This window comes from Diceros bicornis, chromosome 25 (assembly GCF_020826845.1).
Source record: "Diceros bicornis minor isolate mBicDic1 chromosome 25, mDicBic1.mat.cur, whole genome shotgun sequence".
NCBI lineage: Eukaryota > Metazoa > Chordata > Mammalia > Perissodactyla > Rhinocerotidae > Diceros > Diceros bicornis.
Window position 1 is genome coordinate 8,232,796 of NC_080764.1, and position 17,280 is coordinate 8,250,075.

At 52.4% G+C, this 17,280-nt stretch overlaps 1 pseudogene; it reads left to right on the top strand.

The window, feature by feature from the left end:
* The first annotated feature begins 10,388 nt into the window (after positions 1–10,388).
* LOC131421417 (cytochrome P450 2D14-like) lies at positions 10,389–16,878 on the top strand (annotated as a pseudogene).
* The last annotated feature ends 402 nt before the right edge of the window (positions 16,879–17,280 follow it).

The window sequence follows — 17,280 nt, forward strand, 5'->3', positions numbered from 1 at the left end:
TCCCTTGGGACTGAGTCAGAAAGCCAGCCAGGGCCCCCTTCAGCCTCTCCAGAGTATCCACTGTTGTATCAGGGCTTGGTGGCGGGAGGTGGGGTTCCTGCAGCTCTTCAGGATGGGGGTGTGGATGGGGCCACACTGGGTTTGTGAAAATGTGAGGCCCTTGAGAGGAAGCAGGTGGGCCTGCCTAAGCAGCAACTCTGTGGATTTATTGATACTTTTTCATTTGTGGTTCTGAGTCTAGGGATGTCGGAGGCTGGGAACAAGCCCTGCCAGAGCTTCCTCAGGAGGTGGGGACCCAGCCCCCAGGCCTTTCTTCCTTGCTCTCCACCTCAGAGATCTCTAAAAAGCACAAACAGGCATGCCCTGTGGGTCCCCTGCTGGGAGGACCGTTCCTAGGGCCAGGGGACCCCTCATGGCAGGGAATCAGGTCAGCATTGATAAAAGGCTAGGTTTTCTCCAGCCCAAAGGAGTAGCCTTGAGTTCCTGCCAACCAGGAAGGAAGCAGGAGGCAGGGGAGGCTAACTCAGGAAGGTCACGGCACCAGACTATCTGGGCTTCATCTCAACTCTGAGGAGTGTTTGATATTTGACTTCTGACAGATTTTAAGCATCACTTCGCTTTCTTCCCTTGTCCCCAAATCTGGACGAGCTGATAATAACTCCCTGGTGCTATCTCCTTTAGTCCCCATTAGAGTTTGAAACCACCAAGCTTCTACCCACACAAGTGAGTCCTCACCCCAGCCCATCACCAAACCACAGTAAATATCTAGCCAAGTCACCTTTCCTGGCTCTCTCAAGCCATTGTGGGCCTGCTTGAGAGGCCAGTCCTGCTCTGCTCAGAGACATCAATGATGCAAATAGTAAAGCCTTTCATACCTTCTTTGTGTCATGAATCCACATCCAAATAAAATTTTGTGTGACTAGTTACTCCTGGTTTTGTAGGATGACCATAAAAGAGATTAAAGACTTGCAGAGTTAGAAAGAAGGCTCAGTTTTAGAAATTCAAGTAGCATCAGACTCTGAACACCAACCCTCGAGGTAGAAGACAATGAGAAATGTCTTTACAATTCCACAGGAATGTTATTTCCAACTAGAATTCCATACCCAGCTGAACTATCATTCAAGTATGAATGAAGAATTTTAAGACATCTAAGGTCTCATAAACACCCTCAGAAGAGCACTGATATCAGCAAAAATGGCAGACCTCTGAAAATTGGCCACTCCAGAAGAGCAATGAAGAAACTGGCAAAACGATCAGATACTTTTTCAGAAGTCTTGGAATTAACCAAAATGTCATGGCTATTCAGGACCATTTTTGTCAAGACTCATGGCTGAATCTCAGAATGAACAGCAAACTCTGTGGCATTTCCAGTTGTCTGGTCCTCTCCTCCACTGTGTACCTCAACAGGTGCCTTGAAATAACCACCCGCACTCCCAGGGAAGCCTCTTGTGGGAGCACAGGACATGCAACATTTTCAAGGCCTCATTCCCAAAGAATTGTCATTGTTTCCCTGACTGGGGGTTCCCTGGAAGATCCCATGAGCAGGGCTGTCTGTGTGTGACCTGAGAGCCCCCTTAGTGCAAACAGCCTTTTCTCAGGAGAGTTCATTGAAGGTAATCAGAGACCACTGTTGAAAATCAAAGCTGCCTGAGGCAATGGATAACAGTTGGGGCAAATGACACACTAACCACACAGCTTACAAAGAGAAACTGAGGCATGAGGTGTCCACAGGTGCTTTGAAGAGCCCTGACATATTCTTTGGAATCTAAGAAGCAATGCACATGTATAGGGCTGTATGCAGCTGTGTGCATTCTCTGGAAAGACCTGGGGGGGAGGCCCTAAGTTCTCACCTCTGACTAACCCTGAGGTTCTGTGCAAACAGGAAGTGAAGGCAGAGGGAAAGTTGTAAACTCTAAATCCTGTACCTGGCTGAGTGTTGAAAGTATGTCCCAACACACAGAGTGCACCTCTGAGCAGCAAATGCAGGGAGAGTTATCGGTTCCAGACAGCTAAGGAAATCTCTAACAAATTATTAGCTGACCACCAAGCTAAGTGAGTAGAGACTTCAGTGACCACACACAACAAGGAATAGAGACTTTATAGAATTAGTTCAGAAAAGTGAGTACGCAAAGAAATAAATACAACAATGATCAACCACAACAAATCCGGGGGAGCACAGAGTTCTGATTCCCAGAGTTGCCGTATTATCTTATTCAAAACATCAAGTTTTAAACAAGAAATTAAAAGACATATAAAGGAACATGAAAGTATGACCAATACACAGCAAAAAAATGAATCAATGGAAACTGTCCTTGACGGTGGAGTTGCTAGAGAGAGACTGCCTATAAGCTGATTCAATATCTTCACAGAACAAAGAGATAACATGTCTAAAGAACTAAAGGAAAGTGGCAGAATGATGTGTAACCAACTTAAGAATATCTGTAATGAGATATAAATTATAAAAAGGAACCAAACGGAAATTCTGGAGTTGAACAGTATGATAACTGAAATGAAAGTTCAGTACAGAAACTCAAGTTCAGATTTGAACAAGCAGAAGAAAAATCAGTGAACATGAGGACAGTCAGCTGAGCTGATCCAGGCTGAGGAACAGAAACAAGAATGAAGAACATGAGCAGAGATTCAGGAACATGTGGGGCACCATGAGGCATACCACACACACGTAATGGGAGTCCTAACAGAAGAAGAGAGAGATAAAGGACTAGAAGGAATATTGAAGAAATGTTGAAAACTGAATATTCCCCTAATTTGATGAAAAACATTAATTTATACATCCAATAAGCTGAGTGAACTCCAAGTAGGATAAAATCAGAGACCTACACCTACACACATCGTAATCAAACCATCAAAAGACAAAGAGAGAATTTTGAAAGTAGCAAGAAAGATGCGAGATGCACCTGATTATGTACAAAGGATCCGTCCTCAATAACATTGCTGTCAGATTTGTAATCAGAAACCATAGAGGACAGAAAGCAGTGGGATGACAATATCCCTCAGGAAGTGACTAGAGGATGTCACAAGCTTGAGAAAGGGCCTCCAGGCTCCACCAATTGTCCAGTCAAGGTAAATGGGGAGCTGACAGAACAACCCTGTTGGCCCCGACAGCCAGATTGACTTTCCACGGCTACACCAGAGCCTAGGAATCTGGGCTGGGCTGTGCCGCAAGCCGGGTGAGGACCCTGAGCCAAGCAGGGAGCAGCCTCCCAGAAGGTATCCAGGGGCCTCGCTGAGAACCAGGGCACTTGGCGCTGGGTCTGCATGTGTGTGCGAATCTGTGCACATTGAGTGGAAGTGTGAGTTTGTGTGTTCACATGAGTGTTGTCATGTGTGGGTGGCCTTGTGGGTGTGTAGATATGTGTGTGGTGTTTCTTTGTGTGTGCGCATGTGTGAGGACGAAGGTAAGAGTCTGGGAATGGATGTGTGGTTTGTGTGTGATTAGGTGTGTCTGCGTCTGTGCATGTCAAGTGTGCAGTGTGAGGTGAAGGAGACAAATGGAGACCCTCAGCCCCTTCTGTCTTCCTGCCATCCCCTGCAGGTGTGGTTCCTCTCATCATTAGGCAAGTGCCAATCACCTCCTAGGTGAAGGGATCTCAGGAAGATGTAGGTGAGACACGGGAAGTCAAGCACATGTTCTGGGGACAAGATTGTGACTACATACAGAGTATGAGCTTATGTGATAGTTGGGTGGGAGGATCAAGTCTAAAGACCCCTGGTTCTTTCTCGGAGCCTGTACCGTGCTGGGGAGTTCATCTGAGGTGAAAACTTGTCTTTTCTCCCACCCCACCTGGGAACAGCAGCAGGAGATGTGGGAGGGACAGGGCTTCTGTGGCCACCCCTGCCCTGACCTTCCCTGGGTCCTCCTGCACCATCTGGCAGCACAGCCACCCAAAAATGTAGGCTCAGGACAGAGAGCCAAGGCCAGTCTCAGCTCCCTTCATAAAGAGGGCCCAGGCTGGTTGAGCCCTGAGGGTTGGTGAGAGATCCCTGCCTGGCCTGGTCCTAGGTGACTGGTGCGGTGAGGAGTGCCAATGTGTCCAGAGAAGCCCAGTGCCCACTGAGGCAGCAATGCAGCTGCTGACTGAGGAGACACTGGGGCCCCTGGCCATGGCTGTGGCCATCTTCCTGCTCCTGGTGGACCTGATGCACTAGCATCAACGCTGGGCCCCACGCTACCCACCAGGCCCCATGCCGCTGCCTTGCCTGGCACTCTGCTGCAGATGGACTTCCAGGACTTATGTTGCTGCTATATTTGGGTGAGGAAGGTGGGGGTGGGCACAAAGGTCTTGGGGACACCACTGAGCAGCAGACAGTGGGTGGTGGGTGAAGCAACAGGCTGGACAAGGAGCTGGGTGGAAAGGAGGAGGCAGGTTTGAGAGGCTTCCTGGGGGAGGGTGTCTGTGCAGGGCCTGGAGGACAGTTTGAATTTTCCAACCAAAGGTCGGAGAGGGCAAAGGCCTGGAGGGGGTGGGACTTGGCAGTGGGTTTGGGATGCAGAGGGACAGAGCTTAAGTTATTTGAGCCTGAGTGCCTTCTGAGGACATCAGGAGGAAAGGTCTTGAGATAGGGGAGGGGAGTCTGGTCATGAACCCCATTTACATCAGGAAATCGAGGTTGAGAAAGGACAGTGACCAGGTTCAGAGGGTTTGCTGCTGTGAGACTTTAGAACTTACTGCTCACCTCTGTTAACCTCTGCTTCTTCACCTGTAAAATGGGATGCTAACTTGGCCTTTTGAGAATTTTAGTGACTTCTGTAAAGTCACAGCTGTGTGGTCTGATCCAATGTGAGGTTCTTGACCATAGAGGGTGTGATTCCCAGCATCACGAGGCCAGATCAAGTCCTGCACCTGCACTGGTGGGCGCCCAGGTGTCCCCCAAGGCCAGTGCCAGGAGATGAGGGCTTGGTGCTGCCTTGAGGCCCATGATCATGCTCAACAGGCTGGCAGCTGTGCTCATGCACTGGTATACCATAGCAAGGGCTTGCCCACTGCGCTTTTGATCTCACACTTGGTCTGGGACGTCGCCCAAGGCAATCAGAGGAAGGGCTGACCTCATCCCGGCGGGGACTGGGCCCCCAGTGACCGGAGACAAGACAGGGCCTAACCCATGGGGGTCTCAAACAAGGGGCAGAGAGAATGGCTAGGGAATGCTGGGCCCAGGGCCCGGAGGAAGGAGCCTATATCAGGGCTGGAGCAGGAGGAGTGTGGGCCTGTCAAAGGACCCGGCTTATGGTAAAGGGAAAGGGGTGGGGGAGGGGGATTGTGTTAGCAAAGACAGGGAGCAGGGCCAGGACCTGGCACTGTTAGAAGGTGAGTCAAAGTGGGCAGGCTGGGGGCAGCAGAGGACGAGGTATGGGGAATGTGGGGGGTTGGCAGGGGGTGGGCCTGACCCAGAGATGTGGGACTGTCTGAGCAGGTGCAGAGGACCGGACTGCCAAAGGGGGCGGGTCTGTGAGACCAGAGTAGGAGGCAGGGCCGGGACCCATATTTACACATTATTATCACCCAGAGTCCACAGTTTACATTAAGGTTCACTCTTGGTGTTGTACATTCTATGGATTTGGACCAATGTATACTGACATATATCCACCATTATAGGATCATACAGAGAAGTCACTGCCCTAAAAATCTGTGCTCCACCTATTCCCTCCTGGCCCCTGGCAACCACTGATCTTTTTCTGTCTCCATAGTGTTGCCTTTTCCAGACTGTCATATAGGTGGAATCTTACAGTATGTAGCCTTTTCAGATTGGCTTCTTTAACTTGGTAATAGGCATTTACGGTTCATCTATGCCTTTTCGTGGCTTGATAGCACCTTTCTTTTGAGTGCTGAAGAATAGTCCATTGTCAGGATGTACTACAGTTTATCCATTTTCCTCTTGAAAAACATCTTGGTTGCTTATGAGGTTTGGCAATTATGAGCAAAGCTGCTGTGAACATCCCTGTGCAGGCTATTGTGTGGACATAAGTTCTCAACTCCTTTGAGTCAACATCAAGGAGCGTGATTGCTAGATCATATGGTAAGAATGTTGAGTTTTGTAAGGAACCCCCAAACTGCATTCCAAAGTGACTGTGCCATTTTGCATTCCTAACCAGCAATGTATGAGACCTCATGTTGCTCCACATCTTCTCAGCATTTGGTGTTCTCAGTGTTCTGGATTTGACCATTCTAATAGATGTGCAGTGGAGATGTACATTGTTTTAAGAATTTCTAAATCGTGGTTAAAATAAAACAACAAAATTTGCCATGTCAACCAGTGAGTATACAGTTCAGTAGTGTTAAGTACATTCACATTGTTTTTCAAAGGATCTCCAGAACTTTTTCACTTGCCAAGACCAAAGCCCTCTACCCATAAACCATCTCCGAAGAGCGGGCCCTGACAGGCTCCCCGTCCCACTTCGTGGCAGCGGCCTCCTGCGCCCCCCGGCGCCCGCCTGCGGAACTGCAGCCGCGGCCGCCCTGCCGGGACCTCCACCTGGATCCCAGCGCTGCGCTGGGCGGGTCGGCACTGCGAGTCAGGCGAGGCGGCCAGGCCCGCGGCCCCACAAGCTGCACGCAGCTTCCACTCTTCCTTTCTGTCCCCAGGGAGGAGCGGGAATTGGGGGGTTTCCTCCGCGGGCGCTCCATGCCGCGGGGGGAGGAGCAAGGCGAACCAAATGCCACCAACTTTCCCAGCGCCCTGGCTGGGGCTGCAGCTCCCTACCTGCTTTCTAGGGCGCTCTCCCAGGGTTCGCTCCGCATCGCGTCGGGTCCCAGGGCCTGGGGCTTCGTGCTCCGCCATCCTATTGACGTCACCCCTGGACTATAAGCCTCATGTCCCATTGTCCAGAGTGCCCTTCCCTGCGCAGGTGAACACCTGTGACATGCGTGGTCTCTGGGGGTGCTCACCCCTCTACCCCAGCAGCTTCACCAGAGGAGAAGCCCAGCGAGGGTGGGCTGAGTGTGTTTCTAAAACATTGAATCTCAGTAAGGTACATGTAAAGCAGTAGCTCAGAGCCTGCCTTTTTTCTTTTAGTATTTTTTTAAATTATTTTATTGAGGTCATATTGGCTTATAACATTGTGTGTCAGGTGTACATTATTCTATTTCAGTTTTTGTATAGACTACACGGTATTCACCACCAATAGCCTAGTTTTTATTCCTCACCATACATATGTGCCACCTTACCCCTTTCGCCCTCCCTCCTTCCCTCTGATAACCACCAATCTGTTCTCCTTATCTATGTGTTTATCTCCCACATATGAATGAAATCATAGGGTATTTGTCTTCTTCTGTCTGACATATTTTGCTCAGCATAATACCCTCAAAGTCCACCCATGTTGTCCCAAATGGCAAGATTTTGTCTTTTTTATGGCTGACTAGTATTCCATTGTGTATATATATACATGACACCTTCTTTATCCATCCAACCATTGATGGGCACTTTGGTTGCTTCCATGTCTTGGCTATTGTGAATAATGCTGCGATGAACATAGGGGTGCATAGATCTTGTTGACTTGTTGATTTCATGTTCTTTGGATAAATACCCAATAGTGGGATAGCTGGATCATATGCTATTTCATTTTTAATTTTTTGAGAAACCTCCATACTGTTTTCCATAGAGGCTGCACCAGTTTGCATTCCCACCAGCGGTGTATGAGGGTTTCCTTTTCTCCACATCATCTGCAGCACTTGTTATTTCTTGTCTTGTTAATTATACCCATTCTGATGGATGTGAGGTGATATCTCATTGTAGTTTTGATTAGCATTTCCCTAATAATTAGTGATGTTGAACATCTTTTCATGTTTCTGCGGCCATCTGTACATCTTCTTTGGAAAAATGTCAGTTCATATCCTCTGCCCATTTTTTGATGGGGTTGTTCATTTTTGGTTGTTGATTGTATGAGTTCTTTGTATATTTTCAAAATTAACCTCTTGTCGGATATGTGATTTGCAAACATTTTCTCTTAGTTGGTGGGTTGTCTTTTTGTTTTGTTGATGGTTTCCTTTGCCCTACAGAAGCTTTTTAGTCTGAGGTAGTCCCATTTGTTAGTTTTTGTGGGGTCGTTGTTTTTTGTTTTTTTGTGTTTTTTTGCTGAGGAAGATTCACCCTGAGCTAACATCTGTTGCCCATCTTCCTCCTTTTGCTTGAGGAAGATTCACCTTGAGCTAACATCTCTGCCAACCTTCCTCTATTTTGTATGTGGGTTGCCATCACAACATGGCCACAGACGAGTGGTGTAGGTCCAAGACTGGGAACTGAACCCGGGACACCAAAGCAGAGTGCACTGAACTTAACCATTAGACCACAGGGCCGGCCCTCTGTTAACTTTTTCTTTAGTTTCCCTTGCGTGAGTAGACATGGCATTCCAAAAGATACTGCTAAGACTGATGTCAAAGACCATACTCCTTATATTTTCTTCTAGGAGTTTTATGGTTTCAGGCCTTACCTTCAAGTCTTTAATCCATTTTGGATTTATTTTTATGTATGGTGTAAGGTAATGGTGTGCTTTCATTCTTCTGCATGTGGCTGTCCAGTTTTCCCAACACCATTTCTTGAGGAGACTTTCGTTTCTCCATTGTATGTTCTTGGATCTTTCGTTGAAGATTAGCTGTCCATAGATGTGTGGTTTTATTTCTGGGCTCTCAATTCTGTTCCATTCATCTGTGTGTCTGTTTTTGTGCCAGTACCATGCTGTTTTGATTACTATAGCTTTGTAGTATATTTTGAATTCAGGGAGTGTGATACCTCCAACTTTGTTCTTTCTTCTCAGGATTGCTTTGGCTATTCAGTGTCTCTTGTTGTTCCATATAAATTTTAACATTCTTTGTTCTCTTTCCATGAAGATTGTCAGTGGGATTCTTATTGAGATTGCACTGAAGCTGTAGAATGCTTCAGTTAATAAGGAGATTTCAAGTATGTTTATTCTTTCAATCCATGAGCATGGAATATCTTTCCATCTCTTCATGTCCTTCAATTTCTTTCAATAGTGTCTTCTAGTTTTCAGTGTATAGTTCTTTCACCTCCTTGCTTAAATTTGTTCTTAGGTATTTTATTCTTTTTGTTGCAATTATAAATGGGATTGTATTCTTGATTTCCGTTTCTGCTAGTTCATTATTAGTGTATAGAAATGCAACTCATTTTTGTATGTTGATTTTGTACTCTGGAACTTTACTGTATTCACTGATTATTTCCAATAGTTCTGGTGAATTTTTTAGGGTTTTCTTTATATAGAATCATGCCATCCACAAATAGTGACAGTTTTAGATCTTCCTTTCCAATTTTGATCCATTTTATTTCTTTTTCTTGTCTAATTGCTCTGGCTAAAACCTCCAGGACTATGTTGAATAAGAGTGGAGAGAGTGGGCCTCCTTGTCTTGTTCCCGTTTTCAAAGGACTAGCTTTCAGTTTTTCACTATTAAGTCTGCTATTGGCTGTGGATTTGACATATGTGGCCTTTTATGTTGAGGTGGAGCATGCATTTTGAGATGGACCTAAATGCTGCTCTGTGACTTTGACCTCCTGACCTGACCCCTGTGACTCAGTCTCCTCCATGCCTTGAGGACCATAAAGCCACCTGCCTTATAGGGCTGTGGGGCGGACACGTGGAGTGAGCAGCAGAGTCTGGTATGTGAATCTCTGATCAATGGAAGCTGCAATTGCACAATGATTGCAACAGGCCATCAGCCTCACGATGGTACTGCGTGCTCAATGTACTCACAAGGTTTCCTCAAGGCAGCCCCGTCCTGGACAACAGACCCCTAGTATAGGGGGGATCTGCCTGAACTACAGGCATGTCTGTCCCTGCCCTTCATATCCACATTAGGGTGACTGCTTTGGAGGGCGTTAACACATCCAAAACAACGAGTGGATAAAGACAGTTTATCCAGGGCCACTACGTGACCAACACTCAGATGACCGGCCTCCCGCAGCCCCTAATACCACCTGACTGTCTGACAGTCCTGGGAAGAAAGTTTCTGCCCACAGAACAGGACATTCAACTGAGGCCAATGAGAGGCCACAACTTGATCCGGAAGTCCCCAAGGTACCCATTGGACCTGCCCTCCTAGTCTGTTGAGTAGCCTAGAAACTGCTCTCTCAGCCTCCCGGAGGGCCAGGGACCCAGTTCTCCATAGTCCAGTCCTCAGCCAGACTTGCAGAGCTGCCTCCCTCCCTCTGCTCCTCACACCTGTGCATAGTTCTTTGAAGTGATACTTTGGTCCCACTGCCACATCACCTTGGCTTGCAGTGCCAAGCCAGCCATAGTCCTCCAGGAAGTCTTCCCAGAAAGTCCTCCTCCAGCCTGGGGCAGTGTCCCCCACAACCCTCAAAGCAATCCCCCTACTGGTAGCCCGCCATGTCAGCTCTCTGCCTTCCCACTCCCTTTATTGGTCATGAGCACCTTGGAGCAGGAGCCCACCACTGGCTTCCCGCCAGGCAGCAAGTGCCCAGCCCAGTACCCAGCCTGTGGTCCGTCCAGCAGAGGTGGAACAGAATCCAAGGTCTGCACAAGGCAAGATGCAGGGAAGGCCAGGTAAACTGAGGAAGACCCTTCTGGGCCCCTGCAAGTGAGACCCTCTGGCCGCAGGCCTGGCAGGAGAGTGGGGATGTGGGCATTCAGAGGGGAGGAGCAGCTTTCGCAAGTCACGCAGGAACTACAAACATTGGAAGCCAATACCAGGAGGCCACAGCCCCAGGTAGCAGTCTCTCTATGGCCATCTCTGAATTGGGGATGTCTAGAGGCACCCTGGGAAGAAGCTGGTCCTCTTACTGTTGGGGAGTGAGTGAGGGAGACAACTGGGGGGACACAGTGGGGAGTGCCTCCTGCAGGCCCTGCTCCAGCTGGGGGAAAGAATTCTCCAGCTGTTTCCAGAATGAGAGCTTGCCTCCCAACGCCTGGGATGGGTGAGGGGGCCTGACCCCTACCCAGGAAATGCCCCCTCCCCACCCTCTGGGCTCCTGCCTCTTCCCATTTGAGTGGGTTTTGGCCTCAGAGTTCCCATCAGCTTCAGTGATTTAAAAACTCAGCCTCAAATCCCACCCCTTTTCTTGTTGAAGAAGGAGGGTGCTGAGGCCGGCTGGCAGCGGCCCTGCCCTGGCATGGTGTGGTCACCCCCCTGCTTGGAGGGGGCCAGAGGCTGAGCAAGAGGAAGGGCCTGGGAGCCCCAATTCCAGCCAGGAAGTGGCACACACTGGCACAGGGTGATGCTGAGGTTTGCATCTTTCCTTGAGGGACCACAGAGTCAGGGTTGGAAGGGATGGGGCTGGAGCAGGAGGGACCTGGCCCAGGGAGAGCGAGGAGGCTGGCAAAGGCGGAGGCCAGAGAATCTATTCCTTGTGGTCCTCAGCAGGCCTGTGAGGGTGTAAAGAAACTACATCATCTCCATTTGCTTTCCATTCCCTTGTCTTCCAGAAAGAGTTTGAGCAGCTGATGTTCAAGGACAAATGATAATGAGGAGGAGGAAGCAGGCCCCCTCCTCTGGGGACAGAGTCACATCCTATGCTAAGCCACCCTAGTACCCTGAGCTTCCTGGCAGCTCAGTCAACAAAGGCAAGTGCCCACCCCACATTTCTCTGAGTCAGGAAAGTGGACACAGGCACGAGGACACTCATCACCTGGGTGGCCTCCAGAGCCAGGAGGTCCTAGAACCAGTTGGATTGAACTTAGGAAGGGTCTCCTGGCCTCCAAACTGGCTGTTGTGTGCATAGGGAGCTCTGAAAACAACCCTGCTACTTCCCCATCTGGAGATTCGATCTTGCCATGGCCAGGACCATGGAGAAATGGAGGAAGCTGAGCCAGCAGCCTCCAGGTGGGGAGAGGTGGGGGTCGGGTACACAGAACCAATGAGAACAGGTGCCCTCATGCTGGGTTTGTGTGTGTGTGTGGTTGGTGCATGTATTAATATGTGTGTCTGTATGTGGGTTTGTGGGTGTGTAAATGTGTGTGTGTTCTTGTGTGCCAGTTTGTGATCATGTGGGTAGTGTCTGAATGTGTGAGTGATTTGTGAGTGTGTGATCTGTGTCTGTGTGTATTGAGTGTACTAGTGTGAAGTGAGGGACACGGAGAACTTGAATAACCCCTCCTCCCACCCCACCAAAACCTGGGGTCCTTCTGATCATTGTCACCTCCCAACAGCAAGTACCATTACAAACCTGGGAGGTGAAGGTCACTCAGGAGGAGGTGGGTCACTCAGGGAAAGTAAGAATGTGTTCTTGGGATGAGGCTGTGAGGACATTAGGGAGTGTGAGCCTAATGTGACAGGTGGATGGCAGGATCAAGTCGAAAGACCCCTGGTTCTTTCTCGGAGCCTGTACAATGCTGGGGAATCTGGCTCAAGGCCTAGAATTCCCTTTCTCTACCCCCAACCAGGATAGGCATCTGGATAGGACAGCAGGGACAGGACCACTGTGCCAGCCCTACACTGACCTTCCCTGGCCACTCCCTGTACCCTCTGGCAGCTCAGTCATGCCAACCTGCTGACTCAGGGCAGAGGGCAAAGGCCAGTCTCAGCTCCCTTTATAGAGAGGGCCCAGGCTGGTCAAACCCTCAGGGTTGGTGAGAGTGCCCTGCCTGGCCTGGTCCTAGGTGCCTGGTGTGGTGAGGGGTGCCAGTGTGTCCAGAGAACCGAGTACCCACTGAGGAAGCCATGGGGCTGCTGACCGGGGAGACACTGGGGTCCCTGGCTGTGGCTGTGGCCATCTTCCTGCTCCTGGTGGACCTGATGCACCGGCGCCAACGCTGGGCCCCACGCTACCCACCAGGCCCCATGCCCCTGCCTGGGCTGGGCAACCTGCTGCAGGTAGACCTCCAGGACTCACTTTCCTGCTTTACTCGGGTGAGGAAGGTGCGGGGTGGTGGGCACAGAGGTCTTAGGAACACCACTGAGCAGCAGAAAGTGGGTGGTGGTAATCCGCAGGCTGGACAGGGAGCTGGGGGGAAAGGGGGAGGCAGGTTTGAGAGGCCTCCTGGGGGAGGGCATCTGTGCAGGGCCTAAGGACAGTTTGAATTTTCCAATCAAAGGTCACAGAGGGCAAAGTCCTGGAGCGGGGTGGCACTTGGCAGTGGGTTTGGGATCCAGTTGGACAGAGCATAAGTTCTGTGAGCTGAGTCCCTTCTGAGGTCATCAGGAGGAAAGGTCTTGAGATAGGGGAGGGAGTCTGGTCATGAGCCCCATTTACCTCAGGAAATGCAGATTGAGAGGGACAGTGACCAGGTTCAACCCTTTTGCTGCTGTGAGACTGTGGGCCTCACCCTCACTTCTCTGAATCTCGGTTTCTTCACCTGTAAAATGGGATGCTAACTTAGCCTACCTGACAATGTTGGTGACCTCTGTAGAGTTGTAGCTGGGTGGTCTGATACATCGTGTAGTCCTGGACCATAGAGGTTGTGACCCCTAGTGTCACAAGGCCTGATAGATTCCTCGCACCTCCTCGCTGCTGGCGGCCTAGGGATTCCCCAAGACTAGAGACATGAGACTGGGTAACACGACTTGGTGTGGGGCGGGACTTCTCCAACGCTCTTCATCCTCGGCCTACAGCTGCGGCGTCGCTTCGGGGACGTGTTCAGGCTGCAGCTGGCCTGGACGCCCGCTGCAGTCAATGGACTGGCGGCCATGCGCGAGGCGCTGGTGGACCGCAGCGAGGACAGCGCCGACCGCCCCCCTGTGCCCATCTTCCAGCACCTGGGCTTCGGGCCGGGCGCAGAAGGCAAGCGGAGGTGGGGAGGACCGCGGCCCGACGGGGACGGGGCCTGCAGTGACCCGAGACCCGGAAGGGTGAAGTGGACGCAGGGTCGTGGACCTGCAGTGCAGGGAAGAGTCTACGAATTTGTAGAGGAGGCAGGCGGAGGAAGGAGTCTCTGCCAATGGTGGGGAAGGGGCTGTAGGCGGGACGGAGGGCGGCGCCTTACAGGGACTGGGCGGGCCCCGGCAACTGGGAGTAGGAGGGGGATGTCCGGGTGGCGGGAATGAGGCGACGGAGTCAGTGTTGGCGGGGCAGGGGGCGGGCCAAGACGTTCCCTGAAAGGGAAGGCAGTTGCGGTGGGCAAAGCCAAGAGCAGGGCCAAGACATGCACCAGTGAGGAGAGCGGGCGAGCAATGTGGGCGGGCAGAGGGTGGGACCTGTCTCCAGCCAGAAGGGGATGTAAAGTGGGTGGGATTTGGTGGTAAGGAGAAGGAGGTTAGAGTGGGCGGAACAGGGAGCAGAGAGTATTTGTGGGACGCTCACCAAACGGGGCGGGAGAGTAGAGCAGGGGCCGGGGCCGAGATCTGTCCTGTAGCAGGGGGATGGCCGACCCCCGTGAGCAAGGTGTGCGTGCAGAGGCGGGGCCAGGGCACAGCTGAGCCACGCCCACGTCCGCCCCGCCCCCAGGAGTGGTCTTTGCCGGCAATGGACAGGGGTGGCGGGAGCAGCGGCGCTTCTCCGTGTCCACCCTGCGCAACTTCGGCCTGGGCAAGAAGTCCCTGGAGCAGTGGGTGACCGAGGAGGCCTCGTGCCTCTGCGCCGCCTTCGCAGACCAGGCCGGTGAGTGCGGGGCTGAGGGACAGGAGACAGGGATGGAGGCTGGGGAAGAGGAGATGGAGGCGACCCCCTGACCTGCACCGTCCCCTCCCAGCACGCCCCTTTAGCCCCAACGCCCTGCTGAATAAAGCGGTGACCAACGTGATCTCCTCCCTCACCTATGGGCACCGCTACGAGTACAACGACGTGCGTTTCCTCAGGATATTGGACCTAATGGAGGGCCTTCTGAAGGAGGAGTCTGGATTCTTACCCCAGGTGCGGGGTATAGGGGCACAAGGACTCCATGGAGGAGGCCTCTACCTGCAATGTGCCTCCGCGGAGGAGGATTTGGATAGAGGGGTGTTGGGTCAGCAGGCCCCAGGAGAGGGCTAAGGAGCCTGTACCCCCTTCATTGGAAGCCACCAGAACCCACGAGACATAGATTTTAGGTTTATCCTTCTGGGGCCGAGGCAGGAGAGAGGGTAGAGGTCCGAAGTTAAGGAGAAATAACGTCAATCGTGGGGACACCCTGGGAGCGACAGGGACCTGACTGGTGGAGGTGGACATCTGAGCGCCTGGAGGACTCAGGACCCCACATCTGTGGCCCTCACAGGTGCTGAACGCCATTCCCGTGCTCCTACACATCCCAGGGCTGGTCGCCAAGGTTTTTCCACAGCAGAAGGCCTTCATGGCCCTGCTGGATGAGCTGGTTGCTGAGCACAGGATTACTCGAGACCCAGCCCAGCACCCTGGAGACATGACAGACGCCTTCCTGGACGAGGTGGAGAAAGTGAGCCACCAGGGACAGTGGTCGTTGGTTGAGGGCACATGAGATGATCCCAGGCAAGGGGGGTCCTAATTATCACCAAGTGATCAGGTACCTGGGCTGATGGGTGTAGAGTGGGAGGCCACTTCCTTCCTCTGCCGTTGAGCCCACCCTCTCTGCATCGCCCAGGCCAAGGGGAACCCCCAGAGCAGCTTCAATAATGAGAACCTGCGCATGGTGGTGTCTGACCTGTTCTCTGCTGGGATGGTGACCACCTCGACCACGCTGACCTGGGCCCTCCTGCTCATGATCCTGCACCCGGACGTGCAGCGTGAGCCCAGGCTGTCGGCCTGAAGGGATGGACCAAGGAGGAGATGGACAGGCTGGGGACCTTGAGCTTATGTTGGCCACCAGGAGCTCTGAGCAGAGGCTGGGCCCTGGCTCAGAGGTCAGAGTGACCTCCTCCCCAACGTGGGCACAGCCCCTGCACAGGAGTCAGGAGGAGGTTGGTGTCCAGCCCCCTGGGTTCTGACCACTGTGGGGACGCTTGTCTGTCCAGGCCGTGTCCAACAGGAGATCTATGAGGTGATAGGGCAGGCGCGGCAACCAGAGATGGGGGACCAGGCCCACATGCCCTTCACCATGGCCGTGGTCCATGAGGTGCAGCGCTTTGGGGACATTGTCCCACTGGGCTTGCCCCACATGACATTTCGTGACATTGAAGTGCAGGGCTTCCTCATCCCCAAGGTAGGCCTGCGGCCCTGCTCACCCTAGCTCAGCTCCACCTGCCCCAGGTGGCCCCAGCATGGCCACTGCCAGGTGTGACCAGGACTGGAACCCAAGCCACTAATCCTCATTTCCACAGGCACCAACTCTCCAGCCTGGGTGGGTATGGGGATCAAGCAGAGGCAGGGCCGGCCCTGTCCATTTAGAGCCCAAGTTCTGGGGTGGAGACAAACTAAAACGAACCCCAGTGTGCTGGAGGAGCCTGTGCATGCAGGGACAGGTTGCAGTGAGGGCGCCCATGGACGGGAGGTCACTTGGCCCTGCCATGGGGACAGGGAGGGTACCATGATCTTCTTGGTTTCCTATTGACTTGAAAGACAGGTGCGTACCAGCCAGAGAGTGTGGCCTCTGAGTCTTTGGTGGCAGGGGTCAGGGAGTCCCCCAGCCCAGACCCCGCTCATGCCAGGCATCTCCTGCCAGGGGACAATGCTCATCACCAACCTGTCATCGGTGCTGAAGGATGAGACCATCTGGAAGAAGCCCTTCCGCTTCCACCCCGAGCACTTCCTGGACACCCAGGGCCGCTTCGTCAAGCAGGAGGCCTTCATGCCCTTCTCAGCAGGTGCCTGTAGGGAGCCTGGCTCGCTGCCCCCTGCTGAGGGAGTCTTGGTGCCCACGCCCCCAGCCTCACTGACCCCCCATACCCACCCACAGGCCGCCGCTCGTGCCTCGGGGAGCCCCTGGCCCGCATGGAGCTCTTCCTCTTCTTCACCTGCCTCCTGCAGCGCTTCAGCTTCTCGGTGCCCACTGGGCAGCCCCGCCCCAGTGACCACGGTGTCTTTGGCTCTCTGGTGACCCCGACACCCTAACAGCTCTGTGCTGTGCCCTGCTAGAGGGGGCACCAAGCCCCCAAGCTGCTCCTTCACGGGGTCCCTGCTGTCCAATAAACCTGTGTGATGGCTTCTACCTGGCTTGAGTCCCACCCGGACTACCTGGTCAACCCTTGGCAATGATTTGGCCTCAGCAGCCTCCCCAAGGCCAGCTCCTACCCCTGCCTGATCCATTGTCACCTGACATCTGACCCCATTTGAGATACAGGTATACTGAGGCTCAGAAGGTGACAGTTTACCCTGTAGTCACCCATGGAGACCCAGCACTGGCTGCCCTGGTTGGTGACTAAATACATGCAAAAGTCTTGACTCCTGGGTGTCAGGGAGCAGGAAGAGTGTGAATGGGCTTCTGAGAGGAATCAGCCCGATCCCTGGCTGGGTGAGCACCCTCAGGTTCAGGGATTC